An 8,438-nucleotide genomic window follows, 5' to 3' on the forward strand; every position below is an offset into this window, starting at 1 on the left:
AGGATCTGCATCTCGGTATGGGTTGGGATCATCGGCTAAGCCGCTCTCGACATGGAACTGGAAGGTATGCTACTGATGCTATTGGTACTGCTCTTGTCATCATTGGAGATCCTTCAGTATATCCAAGTGGGCCTGGGTTGGGTGGTAAAACAGATTCATTAACAAAGAACACCCTCCATCTCCTTATAACGAAGTCTCAATCTCACGTTTTCCCTCCCCCCCATCCCCTTAGCTGCTATCACCCACTAATAAGTCAACCCAGGATGCCCTTACTTTACGGAGTCTTTCACGTCATCATTTCGGTAACTAGGGAAAGAATAGAGATTAAAAATATGCCCAATATTTTATAGTATGTGAATCCCTAAAAATATGCCCAACATTGCCATAAAAATATATATAATTTTGATCGAAGACCTACTCTGCCTCTCTACAAAACATAATATCCCACTCTAATTAGGATGGGCTGAAAGATGTAGGATAAATTTCAAAAATTCATGTGCTCCCGATTACAAATTTAAAATGGATGATGCAGGGATGATATGGGCACCTACGATATGAGATGGGATGCAGGATGTTTTGCAATTGCAAATGGACACGACGCAACAGGAGGCTGAACACCGCAACAACAGGGATAGCCAGTTCCGGAGATGGGACGTGGGGAAATCTGAAACGTTGATAAACAGGTACGATATATTATGGTATTCGAACATACAACCTCTGCATTGATATGTAGGGTGAATGGGCGCTATCGGGGTGCTTTAAATGGTCGATGACAATTCCGTTATTTGTTGTCATTTTTAAAACAATCATTTCTTATTCAAAAATACATTTTATTTGCTGTCAATTAAAGTGTATATTATTATTTTATATTTATTAGGCCGATAGGACTTCCTTTGAATGGGTTTAGTCATCTACCTATTGATTCTCTGATTGACATCTGGCGTCCCATTGGCATATGGTTTAATTGACATCTGGCATATGTTCTCGGACTATTCCTCCCTCACCAAAACTGCTTTCCGATTTCTGCTCCTCTCGCTTTCCGCTTTCTTCTCTTCCACGACTTCCTGCAATAATGTTTCCGGGCTCTTCCACAACCTGCTACAATAATGTTTCCGGTTTCTGCTGTGCACGACCTGCCTCGCTGCCTAACGATGAATTTAGCTCTCGGTTATTCAGTGGTCATCCTGCTATATCCTGCCATACTTGACCTTTTAAAAACCCATCCCAACACCTGTTGTCTCCTCAAATCTGTTCTTTATATTCATCTGCTTAGCTGCTTCTTCTAAGTGAATCAAATTTATTTATGAGTGTTGTGAAGAAGAGAAGATGGTTAAGGAAGTAGGTCAGTCTAATGTTCAAGGATGGGCTGCTAGAGATGAGTCAGGAATTCTCTCACCCTTCAATTTCACTCACAGGTTTCTCCTCGCTTTACTCTCATAATTGCTTTTATTGATACCCATTTGCAGAAAACTTACAATTAAATTGTTTGCTTCTATTGATACCCATTTGCAAAAAACTTACATTTAAATTGCCTTGAAACAGAAACTGGGCCGCATGATGTTACTTTCAAGATCGTATACTGCGGAATCTGTCACACTGATCTACATCAAATTGGTAATGAATGGAAAGCTTCCCAATACCCAATGGTTCCTGGGTAATGTCTTCATGATCTTCAACACTGCTTCACATAAAATAGCAAGGCAGAAAGAGTATATGCCTAGAAGTTCATGCTCAATTTTAATTTACTCGCAATTCTTTTTTTGCAGCCATGAAATAGTAGGTATAGTAGTTGAAGTTGGTTCACAAGTGAAGAATTTTTCTGCTGGAGATCGTGTGGGCGTGGCCTGTATGGTTGGAAGTTGCCATCATTGCGATTCTTGTAGCAAAGGCCAAGAACAGTATTGTGAGAAGGTCATTTGGACGTATGGTAGCACCGATGTTGATGGTTCTATCACTTTTGGAGGTTACTCATACTTGATGGTTTGTAACCAGAGGTAATTAATCATTATCCCAACTCATGCCACCATTTTTGTTTTAGGGCATATGGGCTAAACTCGCCATAAAAGGCTTGCTTTTCTGTCCATATAATCTTGTTCATGTTTGGAATGGGATCAACGAGTTTCGAGAATCTCCCAATTGACTCAAAACCTCGGAAAATTTAACTGCGCCAAGTTCCGGCAGGCCTTGCCGAGATGGGTGGTTTGTCTCTTTTATATAAAACCGGAGACAAATGGCATTAATATTTTTTCTTTATATTGGTTAAATAGGGTTTTAATAATTTGGGTGGTTTGTGGTTTGTAAGTAGCTTTGTGGTGAAGGTACCAGAGAATCTTCCCTTGGATGTCGCTGCACCATTGCTATGTGCGGGAATAACGGTGTACAGCCCCATGAAATATTTCCAGATGATGGAGCCTGGGCATGGTGGGGCTTGGCAGTTTGGGACACATGGTTGTCAAATTTGGAAAAGCTTTTGGGTTGAAAGTGACGGTGATAAGTACATCGCCTAGCAAGGAAAAGGAAGTGAGAGAAATTTTAGGATTAGATCACTTCGTCATCAGCAAAGATGAGAAATAGATGCAGGCTGCAGTCAAGTCTGTAGAATATATTATTGACACAGTCTCTGCTAATCATGTTGTGAAGCCCCTCCTTAATTTGCTAAAGGTGAATGGTAAGTTGGTCATAGATGGTTTGCCAGAAAAGCCTGTGCAATTTGCTGCTCTGACTGTTGTTATGGGTAAGTCCTTCGTGCCCTTTTGTCTTGTAGATAAAAGATATGAACAAAATATATTTCAATCAAACTGAGAGTGTCAAAGGCATCCACAGCTTAGGCAGATATGCTATCTCTAAATTTTGGATTTCTCTACCGTTTTCTTGAACAAGAATTTGGGTGTTAATCACATGGAAGTTGGGATTTAATTTTAATTTTGGTGTGTTCAGCCCGTCGATTTGTTGGGGGGAGTTTGATTGGAGGGGTGAAGGAAACTCAGGAAATTTGTTATAGTTGGTGAGAAGCTTTTAGCTCTCATAAAAGAGTAGGTTTATGGCCGAAGGAGGATGTGAGAAACTAGGAACTGTAACTCGTAGAATGTAATAGATGCCCGAGAGCTTGAACAATTTGGTTAATAAAGTTTGCATAATTATGTTATAGTTTAATTTTGTGTAATTAATTTTTTTTATGATAATGAGATCCTAGAAGAAGACATAGCTCACGAGCTCAGTACTGGATTGGGCTCTCAGCTGCCTGGCAATTTCCACAAGTCTCTTGCAAAGGAGAGGACTAAGGTTTCTGGTGCCAAAGCCAAAGATGGAACGAGGACAATTGAGTCTACTGCTATAAGGTTTCTGGTGCCAAAGCTAAAGATGGAATGAGGACAATTGAGTTTACTGCTATTTCAGGTAAGAAAATTCCAAGGATCCATGAATGCTCAATCTGTAAAAAGGGTTTTGCTTCAGGTCAGGCTTTGGGTGGTCAAAGGAGATGCCATTGGGGTAGTGGAGCTTCAGATACTATAATTACTAGTTGTGGCAACAAGGAGACCCCTAAGCTGCAGCAGCTTCCTGCAAGAGTGAAATTGTTAGACCTAAGCATGCGTGCCCCTTTTGATGATGATGGTGATGCTGCAGACCTCAATACTCTGGATGGTAATGCAGTGGATTCTCATGGAACTTCCCATGCCCAAACCCACAACCCTCCTTCCTTGTTGTCTTCGTTGATGAGCAACCACCCAAGACAAGGATTGTTCTTGTACAATAGTGATGCTGATTTAAGTAAAGATGATGAAGCAGATAGTAAGGTAGAAAGGATATTAGATTTGGTAAAGGGAGCCATTCAAAATTCCCAGTGAGGGCAAAATCATGGTTGCAATTCTAAGGAACACAATTCATTATCTGTGATTGACTCATTTGTGTATACCTACGCATTGAAATTTCTTTTTGTATAAGACCAATAATTTCTTTTTGTATAAGAGAAATAATTGGTAAGTATAAGTATTACAACAATGATATCATGAAACTTTGAAAATATTTAACAAATAGGTTTATAACGTTCGGATTCAAATGAGTGACTGCACTGTGAAAGATAACTAACACCAACTCAACTATCTCTTTGGTTTGTACCAAACATTGTGAACATGATTTCACCAATTCCCAACATCAATGAGAAAATTCCATTGTTAATTTGTAGTTATTTTACATTTATGGATTAGTTAATTTAGTAGTTATTTTATGTTTTTGGATGAGTTAATTTTGTTAAATTTATTATATATTTTTAAGAATTAAATTTATGAAGATGTAGTTTTAATTATATATATATATATATATATATATATATATATATATATATATATATATATATAAAGGAAGATGTAATTTTTTTAAATGAAGGTGCATGGGGAATTAGGGCAATAGCATAGTCCTCTTGTTCCCCACATTTGCTTGGAATAGGAGTTGTTGTTATGAAAGCTAGAAGATGCTGGACTACTAGGTGAAAAAGGACCTCCTGCAATAACGTTTCTTTCAATTCAATTGTTTAATTTATTTTGTAATAGATATTTCTTTACTCATGTTGTTCTTATTTGGTTAATGATCATGTAAAAATAAAAAAAAAGATATTCACCTCCTGCAATAACGTTTCTTTCAATTCAATTGTTTAATTTATTTTGTAATAGATATTTCTTTACTCATGTTGTTCTTATTTGGTTAATGATCATGTAAAAATAAAAAGAAAGATATTTCTTTCGTCACTAATTTTGAATTGCTTGTTTGCTGGTTGAAGAGTGAACTGGAAAATATTTTTTTCCATAAGCAATATCTTTATATTCCATATGAGGAATATATATAAATGTTTCGGTCCTTGAGGGATTGCTCATACATTAAGGCTAGAAGCCATTACAAGAAATAGTCGTTATGAACTCAATACATCACATGCAGGGATTGAACCTATTTGGGGGCGATAACAAGTTAACAACATTTATGCCAACCACCTGAGCTAAATCTGGTTGATGTGTGTGTGTATAAGTTACCAGATTTCAGATTTAAATTTGGATATGGATCCACCGGTGTTTTAAACATTAATAATTTGTTTTTACATAACATTAAGTCATTTTATGAACCATGTCACTCTTAACATGTTACTTTTAAGATTACTTACTAACTTGTTATCAACATTTATGCCAACCACCTCAGCTAAATCCATTATCAACATTTATGCTAACCACCTGAACTAAATCCGGTTGATGTGTGTATATGTTACCAGATTTCAGATTTAAATTTAGATATGGATCCACCAGTATTTTAAACATTAATAATGTGTTTTTACATTACATTAAGTCATTTTATGAACCAGGTCACTCTTAACATGTTACTTTTAAGATTACTTACTAAAACCATTATAATATATTTGATGAATGTTTATTATATAACTGTAGTATCATGCAAGCTACTGTTACTGATGTCTAAAAAACATAGCTAAAGAGTAGACAGTGTCTAACGGCTCCTTTCAGGTGGACGTAGTTACGAAGGAAAGTTTCCTTAACAAATCCGGCCTTCTCCAGAACTCGCGCCGAGGCCACGTTTTCAGGGAGCACAAGAGCTTCAATTCTCTTCACTCCCTGCAATTCTTTGAATCCCATTTTAAGTGCCGTTGTCACCGCTTCGGTGGTGAAGCCCATCCCCCAGTATCTTCTAGCGATGGCATACCCCATCTCAGCTCGGCAGTTGTGAATATCGGTTCCTTGTTTGAGCATGACGTGACCAACAGGCTTCCCTCTGAAACATATAGCCTTGAATCATGGATGAGGAATCAACACCTTCAGCAGAAACTCGTTTCTCGGATTTAAAAGCTTCCATGTCATGAACTTGATCACTTCTTCGTCACAAGCCCATTCGTACAGGTCTTCCAAGTCGGTCGGGCAAAAGTTCCTCAATTCGATTTGCCCAACAGTAAAACTGCCACGCTTAGCTTCCATTCTTTCGATCTTCGACTCTCTCAAATGCTCAGCTGTGGCTCAGCGATTCACAAAATGAAGAATATGAGCTATGAGTTTGCAGTAGCGCAACACTAGTCGAGTTGGATGAATGCTGAGGTGAAGATGGCGGAATTTATAAACACCCAAAACTGCGTCACATGCCGATAAATGTAACGTGGAGGTCGGCAATGAATTCCTATCGAATGCTGACTTCTGGTAGGTAGCAACTCAGAATCTCTGTCAGTCTAATATGAAGATGCATAGTGTTGCAGAGGTCGGCAGAGTTAAATAAAGAGATTATAGGGAAAAATAATCATAATATTTTCAGATGAGTTCCGGGGCAGAGGCCCAAAGATTTCCTTCATTTCCTTTTACAGTTTCGACTCTCTCAAATGCTCAGCTGTGGCTCAGCGATTCACAAAATGAAGAATATGAGCTATGAGTTTGCAGTAGCGCAACACTAGTCGAGTTGGATGAATGCTGAGGTGAAGATGGCGGAATTTATAAACACCCAAAACTGCGTCACATGCCGATAAATGTAACGTGGAGGTCGGCAATGAATTCCTATCGAATGCTGACTTCTGGTAGGTAGCAACTCAGAATCTCTGTCAGTCTAATATGAAGATGCATAGTGTTGCAGAGGTCGGCAGAGTTAAATAAAGAGATTATAGGGAAAAATAATCATAATATTTTCAGATGAGTTCCGGGGCAGAGGCCCAAAGATTTCCTTCATTTCCTTTTACAGTTTGGAGAGTTTGAAACGGCATGGGCGGATGCCTAACGAGGCATGTGTTTCATCTGCCCAATATCTAGGTAACCTACAATTTCACTTTGCAGAAGATATTCGAAGGGACATAAAGGAAGGTATCCAAGAAAAGATTTAGAATGAGAAGTTTTAGTTGTGTTTTGGGAGGGTTGTGGATTTATGTTGAAATCCCTAGAGGGCCGACTAAGCTTCAATATCGATGTTTGGTTGGTGTTCAAATTTGACGACAGCTGACCATCTAAATTAAAACATGCATATATCCAAACATACGATAAGAACACTTCCAACACATTCTTACAAAAAGATTTTTTAAAAGGTAATTTAAAACTAAATTGAGAAATTGGTACTCTAAAATATTGTAAATGTGCAATGTTCGCAGAATTTTTTTGAAGAAATATTTCCAACGCTTCCGAATTTGCCTAGCAGCAGCTATTTAGTCTTTTCCTTATTCCACTGTCACCCAGAATATGTTTTAAAGTTCAGATTAATGAATGCGATGTATTTTGTGAAGTGGAGAAAAGAGGAAAAAACTTTAGTATCACTCAAGACAAAATGCCGAGACCTTTTGATTTTGGAACATGAAGTTTTTTAAACCTTTCATTACATATTTTGGAACATGAAGTTTTTTATACCTTTGATTACATGTAACCTTTGAAAATTGTAAACGGTTCTATTAGCACTCTATAAATTTCACTAGGTTGAGGTGAGAAATTCTAGAGGTAATCACAAACCACTTTTAGGCTAGGATCCAACCCTACTAGCCTTGGAGAGGGCTCTCTCACTAGGGTTTCACTCAGTCAATCAAGTGACTGAAATAATTCTTGATCTTAGGTTGGCTACGAGGATACAAAAAGGTAATTTCAATTTGTTGTTTGAAGGTAGGTTAAAGAAGGAAGATCCACTTCAAATAGGCTCAATATAGTTAATGATTCAAGTGAATAAGGGATAACAATGATATTTTGAGCAAGGGTAGGATAGGAAGCTATGCTGATAAGTAACCAAGATTCATTGTAGTGTGTCGATGAGTTCAACATCAAAAGGTGACAATAAGAGGATCAAACTATATATCAATTCAAATTTCCATTAGAATAAAAGGAAACACATGAATGTTTAGTTAATATAAAACATAGCACAAAGTTAATTCTGCAAAACTCCTTTAAGATGAGAATGAAGAATTCTTTTGACACCATGGAAACATAAGAACCACTAATAACAAAGACAATACACATACCAATACACATCTGACACAAGAATCCATGTCAAAACACCTTCTCCCTTCTTTTATTCAATTGAGAAAATGACAAAAAAATGCAAAATTTGTAAACTAGCTTCTTCACACTGACCAACTCATTTTCTGTTATATGTACATAATAATATTGAGTCAAAAAAGTCATTTCCCACCTTCATGGGTTGAATTCCTCATTAGGAATTTTGTTCCTAACTTCTGCAAGGAAAATAGAACTAACGGTTAAAAACTAGGGACTCATTTAAACAAATTATTTTCTAAGCATTTAAATTAATTCATTAGCCCCAATTCAATCTTATGAGTTTCCAAATGTTTTATCACAATTAATAACACCTAAAAAAAATTGCATCATGTTTTTACTAAGATAACTCGCTCAAAAATATGACTTTGCGGTTTCGTAGCTCATTCGCAACATGTCTACTACAAAACAGGGAATGAATTTCTGGAAAACTAGGGATAA

The 8,438-nt window shown here is 37.2% G+C and overlaps 1 pseudogene; it reads left to right on the plus strand.

Moving 5' to 3' along the window:
* The first annotated feature begins 1,326 nt into the window (after positions 1-1,326).
* On the plus strand, positions 1,327-3,369 carry LOC149250596 (putative mannitol dehydrogenase; annotated as a pseudogene).
* Positions 3,370-8,438: the final 5,069 nt, after the last annotated feature.

This window comes from Pinus tabuliformis, chromosome 7 (genome assembly GCF_031772625.1).
Source record: "Pinus tabuliformis cultivar Carrire ecotype Pingquan chromosome 7, CPIR1, whole genome shotgun sequence".
Taxonomy (NCBI): Eukaryota; Viridiplantae; Streptophyta; class Pinopsida; order Pinales; family Pinaceae; genus Pinus; species Pinus tabuliformis.